Below are 22,632 nucleotides of genomic sequence, written 5' to 3'. Positions count from 1 at the left end.
ACAAACGGCCCAATGCTCCAGGACACTGGAGTGCAGGGCCAAAGATCCCTGAAGGTAGCAGGACAGGTCGATAAGGTGGTTAAAAAGGTTGATGGAATACGTGCCTTTATTAGTCGTGGCATAGAATATAAGAGCAGAGAGGTTATGCATTAAATCCATAAAACACTAGTAAGGCTACTTAGTAAGGCATTCAGTTCTGGTCACCAAATTACAGGAAAGATGTGATTGCACTAGAGAGGGTAAGAGGAGATGAACGAGGATGTCGCCTGGACTGGAGAATGTTACCTATGAGGAGAGATTGGATAGGCTGGAGTGTTTTCTTTGGAACAGAGCAGGCTGACGGGAGATTTAATTGACATGTTCCAGATTATATAGGGCCTAGATAGAGTGGATAGGAAGGAGCTATTTCGCTCAGCAGAGTAGTCAATAACCAGAGAGAATAGATGTAAAGTAATTAGTAGAAGGCTTATAAGGGATCGGGGAGAAATACTTTTCATCCAGAAGGTGGTAGGAGTATGGAGCTCAGTGCCTGAAAGGGAGGTGCAGGCAGAAACCCTCATCTCATTGAAAAATATCTGGATATGCACGTGAGGTGCCGTAACCTACAGGGCTATGGATCAAGAGCTGGAAAGTGCGATTAGGCCAGATGGCTGTTTCTCGTGAGGCAGAGACACGATGGGTGCAATTCCCGTCCTCTGTGTTGTAAACATCTATGATTCTGTCACAACCTTTCGTCATTTTAATCACCTTTATTATATCATCCTTCAACCTTCTCTGATCAATCCCAGTTTCCCTAGTCTCTGCATAACTGAAATACCTCATTCATGTCAGAATTCTAGTTCATCTCTTCTGCACCATCTTAAGGCCTTGACATACTTCCCAAAGTCTGGATTGAAATTAATTCAATCTCTATTGTTCCGCCAGATTCATTCTAAGTATTCATGTTCTCTTAATATTGGACTGGGCAATAATCTCAGTATTAGAATTATTGATTGATAACAATTATATAACTTGTTCTAAGAATGCAGATTGTGACTTATCTGCTCAGCAACAGCAGCCTCTGCATGAATAATGTTTCAATAAACTCACTGTCCCCATCTGCTGGTGATAAACATCTACTGCAGGCGCCATAGTTTTTTTTAAACATAATTATTTAATTCCACACACATCAACTTGCATTTTCCCAGTGACGTTCGCCCAGAGGAGTTTCTCAGAGCAAACCACAAGAGAGCCAAGAGATCAGGGAGAGTTAAGGGAGAAAGGACACAATTCGTTTAGTCAATTCTGAGGGGGTTTTCATGGGAGGGTGTGAAGTTACATGGAACATAAGATTTAGGAGCAGGATTAGGCCATACGGCCCCACGAGCCTGCTGCACCATTCAATAAGATCATGTCTGATCATCAACCTCAACTTCACCTTGCTGCATTATCCCCATATCCCTTGATTCTCCTACAGTCCAAAAATCTATCTATCTCAGCCTTGAATATACTCAACGACTCAGCATCCACAGTCCTTTGGATTGAGAATTTCAAAGATTCACAACGCTCTGAGTGATGAAATTCATCCTATTCTCTGTCTTAAATGACCGACCCCTTATCCTGAAACTATGCCCTCTAGATGTAGACTCTCCAGCCAGGGGAAACAACCTCTCAGCATCGAACCTTTCAATCCCCTTCGGAATCCTGCATCTTTCAATGAGAGCACCACTCATTCTTTTAAACTGCAGAGAGCAGAGGCCCATTCTATACAATCTCTCATCATAAGACAGCTCTCTCATCCATGGATTTAATCTAGTGACCCTCAGTTGCACCACCACCAAGGCAAGTATATCCTTCCTTAGATAAGGAGACCCAAACTGCTCCATTATTCCAGGACCTTGGAGTACAGGTTCACAGATTCCTGAGAGTAGCAGGCCAGACAGATAAGGTGTTTTAAAAAGGAATACAGAATACCTGCCTTTAGTGGTCATGGCATAGAATATAAGAGCAGCGTGGTTAGGCATTAACACTATAAAACACTAGTTCGGCCACAGTTTGCAGTTCTGGTCACCACATTACAGGAAATATGTGATTGTACTATAGAGGGTACAGAGGAGATTGAAGAGGATGTTGCCAGGACTGGAGAATTTCAGCCATAGGAAAGATTGGACAGGTTGGAGTTGTTTAGTTTGGAACAGAAGAGGCTGAGAGGAGATTTAATTGCCGTGTACAAGATTATTGTGGTGGGATAATTAGTGGAAAAAGGTCCTAAAAGACAGAATGAATCTACACTTGGAAGGCAAGGATTAATAAGGGACAGTCAGCACGGATTTCTTAAGGGAAGATCGACCCTTTTGGTTACCTCCTCAAAAAATGCAATCAGATTCCACATGGTAGACTGGTCATGAAGTATAAAGAGCATGACAATTCAGGGCAAAGTGGCAAGTTGTCTGCAAAATTGGCTTGGAGGTAGGAAGCAAAGGGTAATGATTGATGGATTTTTTTTGACTGGAAAGCTGTTTCCAGTGGGTTTCCGCTGGGCTCAGTACTTGGTCCCTTGCTTTTTGTGGTATATATCTGTGAAATATGTGGACTTGTATTTACTCTGTACAGCCACCAGAGGGCTCATTCCCCGGAGTCCCAAGGGATCCCATAATCTTTTGGGACACAGGTATTTAAGAAGGCACTCTGCAATAAAAGACTATGGTCACACTTCATTTTGAGCTCACAGTATTCAGTCTGACTCTTACTCCATACACTAAACTGGCGACGAGATACAGTTAGTGCTGCTACAAGTATGATGAACAAAGTCACGTTGTTTTCGAAATGGAACGTACAGGATAGGGCACACATACCTGCAGCTACACGTCGGCAGATGTCTCAGAGTCTAACATCAAGGCCATTAACACCTTGTGGCACTGCGGGGGTGATAATCATTTCCATTCATGCCGATTCAAAGGATAAGCTTGCAAGGGCTGTGGAACAATGGGACACCTCCGACGAGTGTGCAGGTGAGCTGCTCAGCCTGTTAAACCTGCAAACCACCAGGTTACAGAGGAGGATCATGACGAAACAGAGCTTCAGATAGAGGAGGCAGAGGTACATGAGGTATACACATTTACCACGAATTGTCCCCTGATAACGCTGAATGTTGAATTAAATGGACTCGCGGTGTCAAGGGAGCTGGACGCGGGTGCAAGCCAGTCCATTATGGGCAAAAAGACTTTTGAAAGGTTGTGGAGCAACACGGCCTCAAGGCCAGTCTTAACTCTAATTCACAGGAAACTAAGAACTTACACATAAAGAACTGATTCCTGTAATCGGCAGTGCTACCGTAAAGGTCTCTTGCGATTGAGCGGTGCACAAACTACCACTCTGGCGATGGTACCACGCTGCTCAGCAGGAGCTGGCTGGGAAAGATAGGCTGGAACTGGGACGACATCCGAGCGCTATCACCCGCTGACGATACTTCCTGTGCCCAGGTCTTAAACACATATCCTTCGTTGTTCGAACCGTGCTTCGGGAAATTCCAAGGAGTAAAAATGCAGATCCACCTAATTCCAGGGGCGCAACCCATCCATCACAAGTCGAGAGAAGTACCGTACATGATGAGAGAAAGGGGAGAGATCGAACTAGACAGGCCACAAAGAGAGGGCATCATTTCATCGATCGAGTTCAGTGCGTGGGCCAGTCCTATTGTCCCAGTCCTCAAGGGGGATGGCACCGTCAGAATCTATGGTGATTACAAAGTAACTATCAATCGTTTCGCCCTGCACGACCAATACCACTACCAAAAGCCGACGACCTCTTTGCAATGCTGGCGGCAGGAAAGACGTTCACGAAGCTGGATCTGACTTCAGCCTATATGATGCAGGAACTGGAGGAATCATCGAAGGCCCTCACCTGCATCAACACGCACAAAGGTCTTTTTGTTTATAACAGATGTCCGTTTGGAATTCGATCAGCGGCGGCAATATTCCAGAGAAACATGGAAAGTTTACTGAAGTCGGTCCCACAAACCATGGTGTTCCAGGACGAAATGTTGGTCACAGGTCGGAACACAGTTGAGCACCTGCAGAACCTGGAGGAGGTTCTTCGTCGACTCAACCGTGTGGGGCTCAGGTTAAAACGCTCGAAGTGAGCGCAATCGAGAATGCACCGAGCCCACAGAACGTGACCGAACTGCGGTCGTTTTTGAGACTCTTGAACGACTTTGATAACTTCCTACCGGGTCTCATCACACTGCTAAAACCACTACAGTTCTTCCTACGAAAAGGGGGCGAATGTGTTTGGGGCAAAAGCCAAGAAAATGCCTTCGTAAAAGCGAGAAAATTATTGTGCTCAAACATATTGCTTGTGTTGTATGATCCATGTAAGCATTTGGTACTAGCATGTGATGCGTCGTCATATGGCGTCGGGTGTGTATTGCAACAAGCTAATGATTTCGGGAAACTGCAACCGGTTGCTTAAGCATCCACAAGTCTGTCTAAGGCCGAGAGAGGCTACAGGATGATTAAAAAGAAAGCGTTAGCGTGTGTCAATGGTAAAAAAAAAGCATCAAAACATATCTGGGCTAAAATTCGAATTGGAAACTTCCCATAAGCCACTTATATCCCTGGTTTCCGAGAGTAATGGCATAAATACCAACGCATCGGCCCGCATCCAGAGATGGGCGCTCACGTTGTCCGCATACAATTACGCCATTCGCCACAGACCAGGCACAGACATCTGTGCCGATGATCTCATTAGGCTGTCGTTGCCCACGACGGGGGTGGATATGATGCAGCCTGCAGATCCAGCCATGGTAACTGAAGCATTTGAGAATGAGCAATCACCCGTCACTGCCCGGCAGATCAAAACCTGGACAAGCCAGGACCCCTTATTATCTCTAGTCAAAAGCTGTGTGCTTCACGGGAGCTGGTCCAGTGTCCCAGTGGAAATGCAGGAAGAGATAAAGCCGTTCCAGCAGCGCGAAGATGAAATGTCTATACAGGCAGACTGCCTTCTGTGGGGCAATCGAGTAGTGGTCTCTAAGAAGGACAGAGACACCTTCATCAATGACCTTCACAGTGCCCACCCAGGCATCATAATGATGAAAGCGATAGCCAGATCTCACGTGTGGTGGCCCGGTATCGATGCGGATTTAGAATCCTGAGTTCACAGATGTAGTACATGCTCGCAGTTGAGCAATGTACCCAGGGACGCGCCGCTAAGTTTATGGTCTTGGCCCTCCAAACCGTGGTCTAGGGTACACGTCGACTACGCAGGCCTGTTCTTGGTTAAAATGTTCCGTGTGGTTGTAGATGTGTACTCCAAGTGGATTGAATGTGAGATAATATCGGCTAGCACGTCCGCTGCCACCACTGAAAGCCTGCAGGCCATGTTTGCCACTCACGGCTTACCCGATGTTCTGGTGAGCGACAACGGGCCATGTTTTACCAGTGCTGAGTTCAAAGATTTAAAGACCCGTAACAGGATCAAACATGTCACATCTGCCCCGTTTAAACCAGCGTCCAATTGTCAGGCAGAGAGAGAGCAGTGCAAACCATCAAGCAAGGCTTGAAGAGGGTAACTGAAGGCTCACTGCAGACTCGCCTATCCCGAGTCCTGCTTAGCGACTGCACACGTCCCCACTCACTCACTGGGATCCCACCTGCTGAACTGCTCATGAAAAGAGCACTTAAGACAAGGCTTTCGTTTGTTCACCCTGATCTACAAGAAGAGGTAGAGAGCAGGCGTCTTCAACAAAGTGCAAACCATGATAGCGGAAATGTGTCACGCGAGATTGAAGTCAATGATCCTGTATTTGTATTACATTATGGACAAGGTCCCAAGTGGCTTTCCGGAACTGTCGTGGCCAAAGAGGGGAGCAGTGTGTTTCGGGTAAAACTTTCAAATGGACTCATTCACCAGAAACACTTGGACCAAATCAAACTCACATTCACGGACTACCCTGAGCAACCCACCTTGGACCCTATTTTTTTAGATCCATAACCAGTGACGACTGACACCACGGTTGACCACGAAGCAGAACCCATCATCCACACCAGCCCTGCAGAGCCCAACACACCAGCAGCCCAGCAAGGCCAGCTGCACAGAGCCCAGCGAGGGCCCAACAAATGATTCAACAACACCAACTTTCTCACCGAGATGATCAACCAGTGCAAAAAGGGACCCAGATCGACTCACATTATAAATAGTTACCCTATTGACTTTGGGCAGGAGTGTTGTTATATTTGTGGACTTGTATTTACACTGTACAACCACCCATAATCCCTTGGGAGCACAGGTATTTAAGAAAGCTTCACAGGTTGGAGAAGCACTCTGGAGACCTGCAATAAAAGATTAAGCTCACACTTTACTTTGAGCTCACAGTGTTCAGTCTGACTCTTTCTCCATACACTACACTATCAACGATTTAGATTTGAAAATAGGGAGTATGATTAAGAATTTTGCAGACGACACTAAAATTGTGGTTAATTAGGAACAGGAAAGTCGTGTGCTGCAGGAGGATATCAATCTGCTGGTCAGCTGGGCAGAGCAGTGGCAAATGGAATTTATTTCAGAGAAGTGTGAGGTGATGCACTTTGGGAGTGCTAATAAGGAAAGGGTATACACATTAAGCGGTAGGCCACTTAATAGTGTAGATGAACAAAGGGACTATGGAGTGCTTGTCTACAGACCCCTGAAAGTAGCAGGCCAGGTTGATAAGGTGGTCAATAAGGCATACGGAATGCTTGCCTTTATTGGCCAAGGCATAGAATATAAGAGCAGGGAGGTTATGCTTAAAGTGTATACTACTTTGGTTAGGCCACAGCTGGAGTACTATGTGCAGTTCTGTTAGCTATGTTATAGGAAGGACGTGATTTCTGAGAGGGTGCAGGTGAGATTTACTAGGTTGCTGCCTGGAATGGAGAAACTTAGTTATGAGGACAGATTGGATAGGCTGGATTTGTTCTCATTGGAACAGAGGATGTTGAGTGGAAACCTCATTGAAGTGTACAAAATATTGAGGGGCCTGGATATAGTGGATAGTAAGGGCCTATTTCCATTGGTGGCATATTAAGAGGAGGCATACCTTTAAGATGGTTGGTGGAAAGTTTAGAGGGTATTTGAAAGGGGGGTTTCTTTACGTAGAGGGTTCTGGGGATCGGGAAATCTATGCCTGGAAGAGTGGTGAATGCAGAGAACCTCTCCACTTTTAAGAGATGGTTGGATGGGCACTTAAAGTGCCGTAAGTTGCAGGGTTACAGACCGAGAGCTGATAGTTGGGAGTAAACTGGCCGACCTTTTGTTGGACGGAGCAGATATAATGGTAAGTACTGTGGGGAACAGAATACGGCCAGGGTGACCTGTCCGAATAATTTCGATCACCTGGATGGGTCAGAGAGTAATTTTCCCAGATTTTTTCTCCCTAATTTGGCCCAGGATTTTATCTGGTTTTTGCCTCTGGTTTAGAGATCACATGGCTCCTGTTGAGGTGGAGTGCAGAATGTTTCAGTATAAGAGGTGTCACAGTTGTGTGGGGCGGACTGGTTGGGCTGGGTGCTCTTTGCCTTTCGATCATTCTTCATAGGTTTATATGTAAACTTTAGGACTGCTGACCAAGGCCTGTGCGGCTCTTTGTCGATCGGCGTGGACACGATGGGCCGAAATGCCTCCATCTGCGCTGTAAATTTCTACGTTTCTATGTTTCTAGAATAAGGGGCCGAGATAGAGTTGCTCAGAAGGAACTATTTCCCTGAGCAGAGTGGTCAATAACCTGGGAAAATAGATGTAAAGTAATTGGTGGAAGGATTAGAGCGGATGGAGGAGAATTCCTTTTAATCCAGAGGGTGGTGGGGGTCTGGAACTCACTGCCTAAAATGGAGGTATAGGCAGAAATCCTCATCTCATTGAAAAAGTACCTGCATATGCACTTGAGGTGCCATAACATACAGAGCTATGGACCAATGGAAAGTGTGATTCTGCCGGATCGCTGTATTTCGGCCGACCCGGACATGATGGGCACAAAGACCTCGCTCTGTGTCATAAACCTCGATGATTCTGTCACAACTTTTCATCATTTTAATCACCTTTATTAAATCATCCTTTAACCTTCTCTGCTCAATTACAGTTTCCCTCGTCTCTGCATGACTGAAGTACCACATTCCTGGCAGAATTCTAGTAAATCTTTTCTGCACCATCTTCACGGACTTGATATACATCCCAAAGTCTTGTTTGAAATTCATTCAATTTCTATTGTTCTATAAGATTAATGATAAGGATGCATGCTCTCTTAAAATTAGACTGAGCAGTATTCTGAGTATTTGTAATTATTGATTGATAACAATTATATAACTTGTTCTGACCATGCAGACGGTGACGCATCTGCTTAGCAACAGCAGCCTCTGCATGATTCCTGTTTCAATAAGCTCACTGTCGCCACCTGCTGATCATAAACATCGACTGAACATAAGAACATAAGAACATAAGAATTAGGAACAGTAGTAGGCCAGCTAGTCCCTCGAGCCTGCTCTACCATTCAACAAGATCATGGCTGATCTGGCCGTGGACTCAGCTCCACTTACCCGCCCGCTCCCCGTAATCCTTAATTACCTTATTGGTTAAAAATCTATCAATCTGAGATTTGAATACATTCAATGAGCTAGCCTCAACTGCTTCCATGGGCAGAGAATTCCACAGCTTCATAACCCTCTGGGAGAAGAAATTCCTTCTCAGCTCGGTTTTAAATTGGCTCCCCTGTATTTTGAGGCTGTGCCCCCTAGTTCTAGTCACCCCGACCAGTGGAAACAACCTCTCTGCCTCTATCTTGTCTATCCCTTTCATTATGTTAAATGTTTCTATAAGATCAGCCCTCATCCTTCTGAACTCCAACGAGTAAAGACCCAGTCTACTCAATATATCATCGTAAGGTAACCCTCTCATCTCCAGAATCAGCCTAGTGAATCGTCTCTGTACCCCCTCCAAAGCTGGTATATCCTTCCTTAAGTAAGATGACCAAAACTGCACGCAGTGCTCCAGGCCTCACTAATACCCTATACAGTTGCAGCAGGACATCGCTGCTTTTGTACTCATCCCTCTCGCAATGAAGGCGAACATTCCATTTGCCTTCCTGATTACCTGCTGCACCTGCAAACTAACTTTTTGGGATTCATGCACAGGGGAGTAACCATGATCAAGAAGGTGGTTTTCCCAGGATGAGGCTAGCCCATTGCACTTCGGGTGTGCTGACGCCTGCGATGTCCCCAAATGCGGGATACTCGACTGCAAAAATTGTGGTAGTTGGGGACTGCGTTCGCGCTCTAGCCCCTTCCCTTCGATAGCTCAGTTGGTAGAGCGGAGGACTGTAGTGGAATACTCAGCAAAGTCATGCTTAGGTCGCTGGTTCAATTCTGGCTCGAAGGAGCTAGTGTACTTTTAAAAAACCAAAAAGAGTTTCATGCACAAGGACCCCCAGGTCCCTCTGCACCGCAGCATGTTGTAATTTCTCCCCATTCAAATAATATTCCCTTTACTGTTTTTACTGTTTTTTTTCCAAGGTGGATGACCTCACATTTTCCGACATTATATTCCATCTGCAAAACCTTAGCCCATTCGCTTAACCTATCTAAGTCTCTTTGCAGCCTCTCTGTGTCCTCTACCCAACTCGCTTTCCCACTAATCTTTGTGTCTTCTGCACATTTTGTTACACTACACTCTGTCCCCTCTTCCAGGTCATCTATGTATATTGTAAACAGCTGTGGTCCCAGCACCGATCCCTGTGGCACACCACTAACCATCGATTTCCAACTCGAAAAGGACCCAATTATCCCGACTCTCTGCTTTCTCGATCCATGCTAATACATTTCCTCTGACTCCACGTGCCTCTATCTTCTGCAGTAACCTTTTGTGTGGCAACTTATCGAATGCCTTTTGGAAATCTAAATACAACACATCCATCGGTACACCTCTATCCACCATGCCCGTTATATCCTCAAGGAATTCCAGTAAATTAGTTAAACATGATTTCTCCTTCATGAATCCGTGTTGCGTATGCTTGATTGCACTATTCCTATACTGCAGGCGCCAGCATTTTTTTAAACATGATTATATAATTCCACACACAACAACTTGCATTCTCCCAGTGACGGTCAGCCAGAGGAGTTTCTCAGAGCAAACCATAAGAGAGCCAAGAGATCAGGCGGAGTTAAGCGACAAAGAACACAATTAGCATTCTCAATTCTGAGGAGGTTTTAATGGGAAGTTATATAAGAACATGAGAATTAGGAATAGGAGTAGGCCATACGGCCCCTCGAGCCTGCTCTGCCATTCAATAAGATCATGGTTGATCATCTACCTCAAATCCACTTTGCTGCAATATCCCCATATCCCTTGATTATCCTACAGTCCAAACATCTATCTATCTCAGCCTTGAATATACTCAACAACTCAACATCCACAGGCCTTTGGATTGAGAATTTCAAAGATTCACAACGCTCTGAGTGATGAAATTCATCCTCTTCTCTGTCTTAAATGGCCCACATCTTTTCAAGAAACTATGCGCTCTAGATGTAGACTCTCCAGCCAGGGGATAGAACCTCTCAGCATCCAACATGTCAACCCCCCTCAGAATCATTTAGCTTTCAATGAGATCTGAATTGCTCATTCTGTGTTTCCAGATTTGGATCTTGAGCAACACGGGCAATAAAACACAAGCAAAATAGTGTGGGTGGGCGGGAGCGGGTGATTAATAAACTGCGGGTAGGCCGCACCGCACGATTTATAAAGTTGGAGAACAGCCTCAAGGCCTGAAAGTGAACCAGCGGCCCGGTCTCTGTTCCATCCGACGGCGCCCGTGAGGCTTTTTATTGGTGACAGGCCCGTTACGGACAGCCATCTTGGTGCAGGAAAGAGCAACTGGTTCCCCTCGCAGTGCGGCCATCTTGGAACTGGAACGAAGAGTGGGCAGGGATTTCGGGTACCAGTGACCAGGAGATAAAATCATTGACTCATTGATTTTATTCTCACTCTGCACACAGCGGGTGAAGAACTGAACCTATCCAAAGCAGAGAGAAGGAGAAAACTGGGAGTGCAGGAAAGAAACGTCGGAGATGGTGCAATGGGTTTGGATTTCAGCACAGGGAGGAAGGAGAGTGTGTGGGAGGGGATTTACAGGTTTGGGGGAATAAGAGAGGAATCAATGTTCCATAGAAACGAGAATTGTCTGGTCTGAATTTCTATCCTGTCCTTACAGTGATGTATTTTGAAAACTCCTTTTACAGGGCATTAGAAGGAGAGGATTTGGAGACAGGGAACTCGAACCAACATCGCGTCAAGAGTCACTCGATTAATCAGGACCTGAATATAGTCGGCCTGTGAATGTGGAAGGAAAAATATTTGTGTGTTCTGTCTGTGAGAATCCTGGAACGTCACGTCCTGAACTATTCTGTCCTGGAAACTGAAATAAAAACAGAAAATGCTGATAATCTCAGCAGGTCAGGCAGCATCTTTGGAGAGAAACAGTGTTAACGCTTCAGTTTGATGACTGTTCCTCAGAATGCTCTTCAGAAATGTGTTTACAATAAAATTTATAAACTTTTCCTTCAATCCTAAATTGATCTTTGGTCCAAAATCTATAATTGTGTCTGAAAGATTTCACTGATGCACAACTCCAATTAGAAAGTGCTGATGAGTCCTTGCTGACAATGCTTACTGACTTGTACATTACACACAGCGGCCCCTCCATTATCCACCAGAAAGAAGGGAAATGGGAATTGGTGGAGAATCAATGTCCCAAATGTTGACCCTCCGTCTGGTGCAGCAATCTCCTCGGCAGGGGAATAGAAACATAGAAACATAGAAAATAGGTGCAGGAGTAGGCCATTCGGACCTTCGAGCCTGCACCGCCATTCAATGAGTTCATGGCTGAACATGCAACTTCAGTACCCCATTCCTGTTTTCTCGCTTTACACCTTTATCCCCAAAGTAGTAAGGACTACATCTAACTCCTTTTTGACTATATTTAGTGAATTGGCCTCAACAACTTTCTGTGGTAGAGAATTGCACAGGTTCACCACTCTTTGGGTGAAGAATTTTCTTCTCATCTCTGTCCTAAATGGCTTACCCCTTATCCTTAGACTGTGACCCGTGGTTCTGGACTTCCCCAACATTTTTGAACATTCTTCCTGCATCCAACCTGTTTAAACCCGTCAAAATTTTAAACATTTCTATGAGATCCCCTCTCATTCTTCTGAACTCCAGTGAATACAAGCCCAGTTGATCCAGTCTTTCTTGATATGTCAGTCCCGCCATCCCGGGAATCAGTCTGGTGAATCTTCGCTGTACTCCCTCAATAGCAAGAATGTCCTTCCTCACGTTTGGAGACCAAAACTGTACACAATACTCCAGGTGTGGCCTCACCAAGGCCCTGTACAACTATAGTAACACATTCCTGCCCCTGTACTCAAATCCCCTCGCTATGAAGGCCAACATGCCATTTGCTTTCTTAACCACCTGCTGTATCTGCATGCCAACCTTCAATGACTGATGTACCATGACACCCAGGTCTCGTTGCACCGCCCCTATTCCTAATCTGTCACCATTCCGATAATATTTTGTCTCTCTGTTTTTACCACCAAAGTGGATAATCTCACATTTATGCACATTATACTTCATCTGCCATGCATTTGCCCACACACCTAACCTATCCAAGTCGCTCTGCAGCCTCATAGCATCCTCCTCACAGCTCACATTGCCACCCAACTTAGTATCACCCGCAAATTTGGAGATACTACATTTAATCCCCTCGTCTAAATCATTAATGTACAATGTAAACAGATGGGCCCCAGCACAGAACCTTGCGGTATCCCACAAGTCACTGACTGCCATTCTGAAAAGTACCCATTTACTCCTACTCTTTGCTTCCTGTCTGCCAACCAGTTCTCAATCCACGTCAGCACACTACCCCCAATCCCGTGTGCTTTAACTTTGCTCTTGCGTGGGACCTTGTCGAAAGCCTTCTGAAAGTCCAAATACACCACATCAACTCGTTCTCCCTTGTCCACTCTACTGGAAACATCCTCAAAAATGTCCAGAATATTTGTCAAGCAGGATTTCCCTTTCACAAATCCATGATGACTTGGACCTATCATGTCACCTCTTTCCAAATGCGCTGCTATGACATCCATAACAATTGAGTCCATCATTTTACCCACTACCGATGTCTGGCTGACTGGTCTACAATTCCCTGTTTTCTCTCTTTCTCCTTTTTTAAAAAGTGTGGTTACATTGGCTACCCTCCATTCCATAGGAACTGATCCAGAATCTATGGAATGTTGGAAAATGACTGTCAATGCATCCGCTATTTCCAAGGCCACCTCCTTAAATACTCTGGGATGCAGTCAATCAGGTCCTGGGTATTTATCGTCCTTCAATCCCATCAATTTCCCCAACTCAATTTCTCGACTAATAAAGATTTCCCTCAGTCCCTCCTTCTTAATAGACCCTCTGACTCCTTTTATATCTGGAAGGTTGTTTGTGTTCTCCTTAGTGAACCAAAGTACTTGTTCAATTGATCTGCCATTTCTTTGTTCCCCGTTATGACTTCCCCTGATTCTGACTGCAGGGTACCTACGCTTGTCTTTACTAACCTTTTTCTCTTTACATATCTAAAGACGTTTTTGCAGTCCGCCTTCATGTTCCTTGCAAGCTTCCTCTCGTACTCTATTTTACCTGCCCTAAGCAAACCCTTTGTCCTCCTCTGCTGAGTTCTATATTTCTCCCAGTCCCGGGTTCACTGCTATTTCTGGCCAATTTGTGTGCTACTTGTTTGGCTTTAATACAATCCCTGATTTCCCTTGATAGCCACGGTTGAGCCACCTTCCCTTTTTTATTCTTACGCCAGACAGGGATGTACATTTGTTGCAGTTCATCCATGCCGTCTCGAAATGTCTGCCATTGCCCATCCACAGTCAACCCCTTAAGTATCATTCGCCAATCTAGCCTCGCCAATTAACCCCTCATACCTTCAAAGTTACCCTTCTTTAAGTTCTGGACAATGGTATCTGAATTTACTCTTTCATTCTCCATCCTAATGTAGAATTACACCATATTTTGGTCACTCTTTCTCAAAGGGCCTCGCACAACGAGATTGCTAATTAATCGTCTCTCATTACACAACACCCAGTCTAAGATGGCCTCCCCCATAGTTGGTTCCTCGACATTCCGGTCTAGAAAACCATCCCTTATGCACTCCCGGAAATCCTCCTCCACCGTATTGCTTCCAGTTTGGTTAGCCCAATCTATATGCATATTAAAGTTACCATTGATAACTGCTGCACCTTTATTGCATGCACCCCTAATTTCCTGTTTGAATCCATCCCCAACATCACTGCTACTGTTTGGAGGTCTGTACACAACTCCCACTAATATGTTTTGCTCTTTGATGTTCTGCAGCTCTAACCATATAGATTCCACATCATCCAAGCTAATGTCCTTCCTAACTATTGCTTTAATCTCCTCTTTTACCAGCAATTCTACCCCACCTCCTTTTCCTTTTATTCTATCCTTCCTGAATGTTGAATACTCTTGGATGTTGAGTTCCCAGCCCTGATCATCCTGGAGTCACGTCTCTGTAATCCCAATCACATAATATCCGTTAACGTCTATTTGCACAGTTAATTCATTCACCTTATTATGGATACTCCTTGCATTAAAACACAAAGCCTTCACGCTTGTTTTTTTTAACACCCTTTGTCCTTTTAGAATTATTATGTCGTGTGGCCCTTTTTGTTTCTTGCCTTTGTTTACTCGGCCTTCCACTATTTCTTTTTACCTTTCTACCGTCTGTTTCTGGCTCCATATTACTTCGCCCTGTCTAACTGCATAAGTTCCCATTCGCCTTCCATATTATTTTAAACACTCCCGAATTGCATTAGCAAATGCTACCCCTAGGACATCAGTTCCAGTCCTGCCCAAGTGCAGACTGTCCCTTTTGTACAGGTCCCACCTCCCCCAGAACTGGTTCCAATGTCCCAGGATTTTGAAACCCTCCCTCTTCCACCACTGCTCAAGACACGTATTTATTATAACTATCCTGCTCCCTCTACTCTGATTAGCACGTGGCACTGGTAGCAATCCAGAGATTCCTACCTTTGAGGTCCTACTTTTTAATTTAACTCCTAGCTCCCTAAATTCAGCTTGTAGGAGCTCTTCCTGCTTCTTACCTATAGCGCTGCTACCTACATGAACCACGACAACTGGTGTTCACCCTCCCTCTCCAGAAAGCTCTGCAGCCGCTCCGAGACATCCTTGACCCTTGCACCAGGGAGGCAACATACCATCCTGGAGTCTCGATTGCAGCCGCAGAAACTCCTATCTATTCCCATTACAATAGAGTTCCCTATCACTTTAGCTCTCCCACTCTTTTTCCCGCCGTTCTGTGCAGCAGAGCCACACATGCTGCCATTAACCTGGCTGCTGGTGCCTTCCCCTGGTAAGTCATCTCCCCCAACATTATCCAACATGGTATATTTTTTTTGGAGGAGATGACCGCAGGGGACTCCTGCACTACCTTCCTGCTCTTGCCTTGTCTCTTGGTCACCCATTCACTATCTGTCCTAAACCTTACCTGCGGTGTGACCAACTCACTAAATGTGCTATCCACAACATTCTCAGCATCGCGCATGCTCCAGAGTGAGTCCATCCGCAGCTCCAATGCCGTCATGTGGTCTGTCAGGAGCTGCAGCTGGACACACTTCCTGCACACATAGTAGTCAGGGACACTGGAAGCGTCCCTGATTTCCCAGATAGCACAGGAGGAGCATGACATGGGTCCGAGCTCTCCTGCCATGACTTAACCCTTAAATTAATTTACTTACTAAAATTTACTTAAACACTAAACAGCTGCTTAGTAGTTCGCTGCCAATTAAACCAATCTAAAAGTTAGTGTAAAAGAGAGTTATACTTACCAGTCGAACAGCCAACCACTTACCAGCTAGGCTGTGACGTCACCTTTCGATTTCACACCCCTCTATCTATATCTGCAGCTGGTTGGGCTTGACTCTGGGCCTCCGTCTGCTACTCTCGCACTGCTTGTCAGCTGCTCTAGTGTCAGCACTGGTAGGAAAAATAAGACAAAACAGCACCAGCCACCCCAACTTGCCCGAACTCACCCACTTACCAAACTCATAAGTGCCACTCTATGCTGCTGCACTCCGTGCTCTGTACGAGCTGCCTCTTTTTAAACTGTATCTAGGTCAGTTGACTCACTACTGGTCAGTCGTTTACAGAACTGATTTTAACTAACTGCTAATTGCCTCCTACTAGACAGTTACCTTGTTTTTCTCTGTCTAAATCTGAAAGATTCCCAACTATTTAACGTTTGCCTTTTAAATTAAACTGCTACTTACTTAGAAGCTACTGGCAATTGCCACTAACAATTTACTCCAGCCTCCAAATGATTTAAAGAGAATAACCCTTAAAACTCACCCACTTACTAAACTCACAAATGCCATTCTATGCTGCTGCACTCCTGCTCTGGAGACAAGTCCAATCCAGGTAACGGGCTGAGTTTAATCCTTCTGGGCCTGTGGGGTTGGTTTATATGAGATAGGAGGCGATTGGTGTCAGTGAGTGTGGGGCTCGTTTGTATCAGACAGGAGGGGATTGATGTCAGTGACCGTGGGGCTAGTTTATATCAGACAGGAGGGGATTGGTGTCAGTGACTGTGGGGTTGGTTTATATCAGACAGGAGGAGATTGGTGTCAGTGACTATGGGGTTGGTTTATATCAGACAGGAGGGGATTGGTGTCAGTGACTGTGGGGTTGGTTTATATCAGACAGGAGGGGATTGGTGTCAATGACTGTGGGGTTGGTTTGTATCAGACAGGAGGGGATTGGTGTCAGTGACTGTGCAGTTGGTTTATATCAGACAGGAGAGGATTGGTGTCAGTGATTGTGGGGTTGGTATATATATCAGACAGGAGGGGATTGGTGTCAGTGACTGAGGGGTTGATTTATATCAGAGAGGAGGGTATTGGTGTCACTGAATGTGGGGTTGGTTTATTTCAGACGGGAGGGGATTGGTGTCAGTGACTGTGGGGTAGGTTTATATCAGATAGAAGGGGATTGGTGTCAGTGACAGTGGGGTGGGTTTATATCAGACAGGAGGAGATTGGTGTCAGTGACTGGGGTTGATTTATATCAGACAGGAGGAAATTGGTGTCAGTGACTATAGGGTTAGTTTATATCGAATAGGAGGGGGTTGGTGTCAGTGACTGTGAGGTTGGTTTATATCAGACAGGAGGAAATTGGTGTCAGTGACTGTGGGGTTGGTTTATATCAGACAGGTGGGGATTGGTGTCAGTATCTAACCCGCGCAGTACCTTTCCTGTGAGTGTTTAATGGGACAGTGCAGAGGGAACTTTACTCTGTATCTAACCCCGTGCTGTACCTACCCAGGGAATGTTTGTTGGGGCAGTGTAGATGGAGCTTTGCTTTGTATCTAACGCGTGCTGTACCTGCCCTGGTTAGTGTTTCATGGGCCAGTGTATATGGAGTTTTGCTCTGTATCTAACCCGTGCTGTACCAGCCCTGGTATGTCCGATGGGACAGTGCAGATTGATTTTTACTCTGTATCTAAGCCCGTGCTTTTTGTGTCCTGGGAGTGTTTGATGGGACACTGTAGAGGGAGTTTTATTCCGTATCTAACCCCGTGCTGTACCTGCCCTGGGAGTGTTTGATGGGACAGTGTAGAGGGAGCTTTACTCTGCACCCAACTCCGTGCTGTACGTACCCTGGGTGTGTTTGCTGGGGCAGTGAAGATGGAGCTTTACTCTGTATCTAACATTATTCTCCCCTCAGCCGCCAGTTCCAGGTTTCTCCTGCATCGTTCCAGCCCGAAGCTCAAAAAAGCGGCCCCATAGCAAACTCCAGGACAGGAAGTAAATCATGGAAAGTCTGTAAATAACCGCACTTTGGTGATTATTTGAGGAGAGCACCTCACCAAAATTACAGAGCAAAAGCTTATAGTGAAAGACAGTGTATCGGCACCTTCAGGGTCAAAGAGGGAGGGGAACCAGTGAGTGTTGAACTGAACCCAGGCAGAGTCAGTAACTTCAGGGGAGGGAAATCAGTGAGTGTAGAACTTAATCCAGGCAGATTCAGCAGCTTTATGGAAGGGGAACCAGCGAGTGCAGAACTGAACCCAGCCAGAGTCAGTACCTTCAGGGGAGGGGAACCAGTGAGTGTACAGCTGAACCCAGTCAGAGCCAGTATCTTCAGGGGAGGGGTACCAGTGAGTGTAGAACTGAACCCAGCCAGAGTCAGTACCTTCAGGGGAGGGGAACCAGTGAGTGTAGAACTCCCCGCTGCGAATGGTGGAATATTTTTCAGGCACTATAAAAGATTAAAGCTTTTTCTACAGTCATTTCACTGGAACATTCTCACTCAGGTGTGTGTGCATGTCTCGGTGATTTTCCAGTCACACTGATGTTTGAAATATTTTCCCACGAACAGAACAGGCAAACATTTCTTCTTCCACATTCAAAGGCTGATGATATTCAGGTCTTGATGAATCGAGTGACTGTCAGATCTTGATTGGTTTAAATTTCTTGTCTGTAAATCCTCCCCTTCTAACACGCGAAAAAGAAGTTTACAAAAGTCCAGGATAGAAAATCAAAACAGACAATTCTAGTTCCTATGGAATATTCTTTCCTCTCTCGTTCCCACAAACATGTGTTCCAATCAAACTAGAATAAGGCAACATAAGCAACAAAAGCAAAGGGAACCTTCCCAATGAAACCTGAATGTAATTCCCAGTGTGTATGAGACCCTCCATACCCTGAGGTACCACTGGTCGCGGAAGGCATTAAGGAACCAGTGCACAATGCATGCTCTCGCTCCAGGGCCATCCGGGCACCGACAACACAAAAGACCACAAGAATTTGGCACAGGAATAGGCCATACAGCCCCTCGAGCCTGTTCCGTCATTTAATAAGATCATGGTTGATCATTGACCATAACTCCACTTTCTTGCCCTCTCTCTGTATCTTTTGATTTCCCGAGATTCCAAAATTATACCTGTCTCATTCTTTACTATATTTAACACCTCAGCACTCACAATCCTTTGGGGTAGAGAATTCCAAATATTTGCAAATCTCTGAGTGAGGACATTCCTCCTCATCTCAGTCTTATATGGCCTACCCCTTATCCTGAGACTATGCCTCCTAGTTCCAGCCTTTCCAATCGGAGGAAACAACCTCTCAGCATCCACCCTTTCATCCCCCTCAGAATTGTATATGTTTCAATGAAATCACCTGATTTTATTAACACCTGAGAGTATAGACCCATTCTGCTCAATCTCTCCTCTTAGGAGAATCCCCCATCCCGTTAATCAGTCTGACAAACCTTTGTTGCACTCCCTCAGATTAAGGAGACCAGAACTGTGCATTATACTGCAGGTGTGGTCTCACCAAGGCCTTTTGCAATTGTAGCAAAACATTGTAATTCTTGTACTCCAACCACATGGCAATCAAGGCCAACATGCCTTCCTAATTGCTTGCTGGACCTGCATGCCAGCTCTCTGAGTTTCCTGTGCAAGGACACCTAAATCTCTTTGAACACTAACATTTATTTGTTTTTCACCATTAACAAAATATTCTGTTTTTCTATTCTTGCTAACAAAGTGAATAACCTCACATTTCCCCACATTATACTCCATCTGCCACCTTACTGCCCACTCACTTAACCTGTCCATATCCCTCTGCAGCTCTTTGCGTCCTCCTCACAACGTACTTTCCCTTCTGGCTTTGAATCGTCAGCAATCCTGTATACAATGCACTTGGTCATTAATATAGACTGTAAATAGTTCAGGTAAAGTGCTGGCACCCCACTAGTCACCGCCTCCCAACTGGAAAATGACCCGTGTATCGCTACTCTCTGTTTTCCATCCGTTAACCAATCCTCTAACCATATTAATATATTACCCACAACTCCATGAGCTCTTAAGTTGCATTTCATGTGGCACATCAAATGCTTTTTGGAAATTCTAAAATATTACATCCACTGGTTCTCCTTCATGCACCCTGCTAGTTACATCCTCAAAAAAATTAATAACTGTATTAAACACGATTACCTTTCATAAATTCACGTTGACTCTGCCTAATCATACCATGATTTTCTAAAAGCTCTGTTACCACTTCTGTAGTAATGGATTCCAGCATTTTCCCAAGGACTGATGTCAGGTTAACTGTTCTGTAGTACCCGTTTTCTCTCTCCCTCCTTTCTTGACCGTGGAAGAGAGGCAGGCAGCTAAAGTGATCCTCCTCTGGGCCTCGCCCACGCCGGACCTACAAGTTGCTGTTTGAGCCAGGCCCAAGAGCAGGTCCAGGAGAAGATCCTCCGTCTTACCAACCCCCCTCAGCACCAGGCGGCCAAAGATTAGGAGCACGGGGCTTAAGTGTGACCAAGAGTCGGTGAGCAGCCCCTTCAGGTAACTATTCAGGGGCTGCAACCTCTCACACTGAATATATACATGGCCCATGGACTTCTCTAGGCCGCGAACATCACATGCGGCCTGGGAGTAAGGTGAAGCCGAAAAAGAGCGCGCATGACAGATGTCAGGTCGAGAATACATCTGAGAGATCTAACGGTTTATGTGCACAGATCGTTGAATGTGGCAGGACAGGTTATGAAAGCAGTTAAAAAAAACTTACGGGAGCTTGGGCTTCATGAATAGAGGTATAGATTACAAAAGTGTGGAAATTAAGATGAACATGTATAAAACATTGATTCGGCCTCAACTGGAGTAGTGTGTCCAATTCTGGGCACCGCACTTTAGGAAGGATGTGAAGGGCTTAGAGAGGGTGTAGAAAAGATGTACGATAATGATTCCAGGGATGAGGGCCTTCAGTAACGTGGATAAACTGGAGAAGCTGGGGCTTTCTCCTTAGAGCAGAGAAGATTTGATCGTGGTGTTGAAAATCATGAGGGGTCTGGACAGAGTAGTTAGAGGGAAACTGTTCCCATTGGTGGAAGGTTAGAGAATCAGAGGACACAGATTTAAGGTGATTGGCAAAACAACCACAGGCAACATGAGAAAAAACATTTTTACACAGCGAGTGGTTAGGATCTGGAATGCACTGCATGAAGGGATGGTGGAGGTTCACTCAGTCACTGGTTTCAAAAGGGAGTTAGATATGTATCTGAAGGAGAGAAATTTTTCGGGCTACAGGGAAAAGGCAGGTGAGTGGGACTAGCTGAAATGCTCTTGCAGAGAGCCGACATGGGTTCGACAGGCCGAATGGCCTCCTTCTGTGCTGTAACCATTCTATGATTCTAACGAGGCCCAGCTGTATCTCACCACCACTTCTCTCGACCCCTCCACAAGTCTCTAAATTGTCAGACTGCTTGTACAACATCCAGTACCAGGTGAGCAGAAATTTTCCCCAATTAAATATTGGGAAGACTGAAGCCATTGTCTTTTGTCCCCATCACAAACTCCATTCACTCGTCACTGACTACATCCCTGTCTCTAGCATCTGGCCGAGGCTGAACGAGACTGTTCGCAAACTTTCACCCTGAAATGAGCTTCCGAGCACATATCCGCACCTTAAACAAATCCACCTATTTCCACCCCAATAACATTGTCCGTCTCCACCCCTGCCACAGCTCCTCTGCTGCCGAAGCCCTCAACAATGCCTTTATTACCTCTTGACTTGACTATTCCAACACACTCCTGGCTGGCCTCCCATGTTCTACACTAAGTAAACCCGAGCTCATCCAAAAATCGGCAGCCCGTGTCCTAACTCGCACCAAGTCCTGTTCACCCATCATCCATGTGACCTACATTGGCTCCCTGGTATGCAACGTATCAATTTCAAAATTCTCATCTTATTTACAAATCTCTCCGTGGCCTCGTCCCTCCCTATCACAGGAATATCCTTCAGTCTCAAAAGCCCAATCCCCTCCCCATATATCTGTGCTTCTCAAATTCTGCCCTCTTTAGGATCCGTAATTATAATCACGTAACCATCGGTGGTCCTGCCTTCTGCTGCCGAGGCCCAAAGCTCTAGAGGTTTAGAGGGGATTTGAGGGGAAATGTCTTCATCCAGAGGCTGGTGGGGGTCTGGAACTCACTGCCTGAAAGGATGGTCGAAGCAGAAACACTCAGCACATTTAAAAAGTACTTGGATGTGCACTTGAAGTGCCATAAGCTACAAGGCAATGGACCAAGAGCTGGAGAGTGGGATTAGGCTGCATAGCTCTGTGTCGGCTGGCACGGACATGGTGGGCTGAAATGGCCTCCTTCCGTGCTGTAAATTTCTATGATTCTATGATTTAAATCTATGATTCTAAATGGGCAGGGTTTAAACTAAAATGCAGGGTAATGGGAATCTGTGCAGGGAGGCAGAGGGAAATAAAAAGGGGGCAGAAGCAAAAGGTAGGAAGGAGAAATGTAAGAATGGAGGGCAAAGAAATCAAGGGCAAAAATTAAAAAGGGCCTACAAAAGGGCACACTACAACATGATTCTAAAAGGACAAAGACTGTTAAAAAAACAAGCCTGAATGCTCGGATTCTCAGTGCGAGAAGCATTCGTAATAAGGTGGATGAATTGACTGCGCAGGTAGCTGTTAACGGATATGATAATTGGGATTACGGTGACATGGCTC

General features: G+C 45.4%; 2 non-coding genes and 1 pseudogene across 2 annotated transcripts; 2 read left to right on the top strand and 1 right to left on the bottom strand.

Moving 5' to 3' along the window:
* The first annotated feature begins 9,131 nt into the window (after positions 1 to 9,131).
* On the top strand, positions 9,132 to 9,294 carry LOC139235736 (U1 spliceosomal RNA). The gene has a single exon (XR_011588496.1). It is a non-coding gene; the product is annotated as a U1 spliceosomal RNA (small nuclear RNA).
* Position 9,295: 1 nt separating this feature from the next.
* trnay-gua (transfer RNA tyrosine (anticodon GUA)) lies at positions 9,296 to 9,387 on the top strand. The gene is given in 2 exon segments: positions 9,296 to 9,332; positions 9,352 to 9,387. It is a non-coding gene; the product is annotated as a tRNA-Tyr (tRNA).
* Positions 9,388 to 11,247: 1,860 nt separating this feature from the next.
* The window catches only part of LOC139235454 (zinc finger protein 420-like), a 59,116-nt pseudogene continuing 47,731 nt past the window's right edge, over positions 11,248 to 22,632 (bottom strand).

This window comes from Pristiophorus japonicus, chromosome 23 (assembly GCF_044704955.1).
Source record: "Pristiophorus japonicus isolate sPriJap1 chromosome 23, sPriJap1.hap1, whole genome shotgun sequence".
In the NCBI taxonomy this organism is placed as follows: Eukaryota; Metazoa; Chordata; class Chondrichthyes; family Pristiophoridae; genus Pristiophorus; species Pristiophorus japonicus.
The sequence above is the reverse complement of the archived record's forward strand: the minus strand, read 5'-3'. Positions and strand labels throughout refer to the sequence as shown.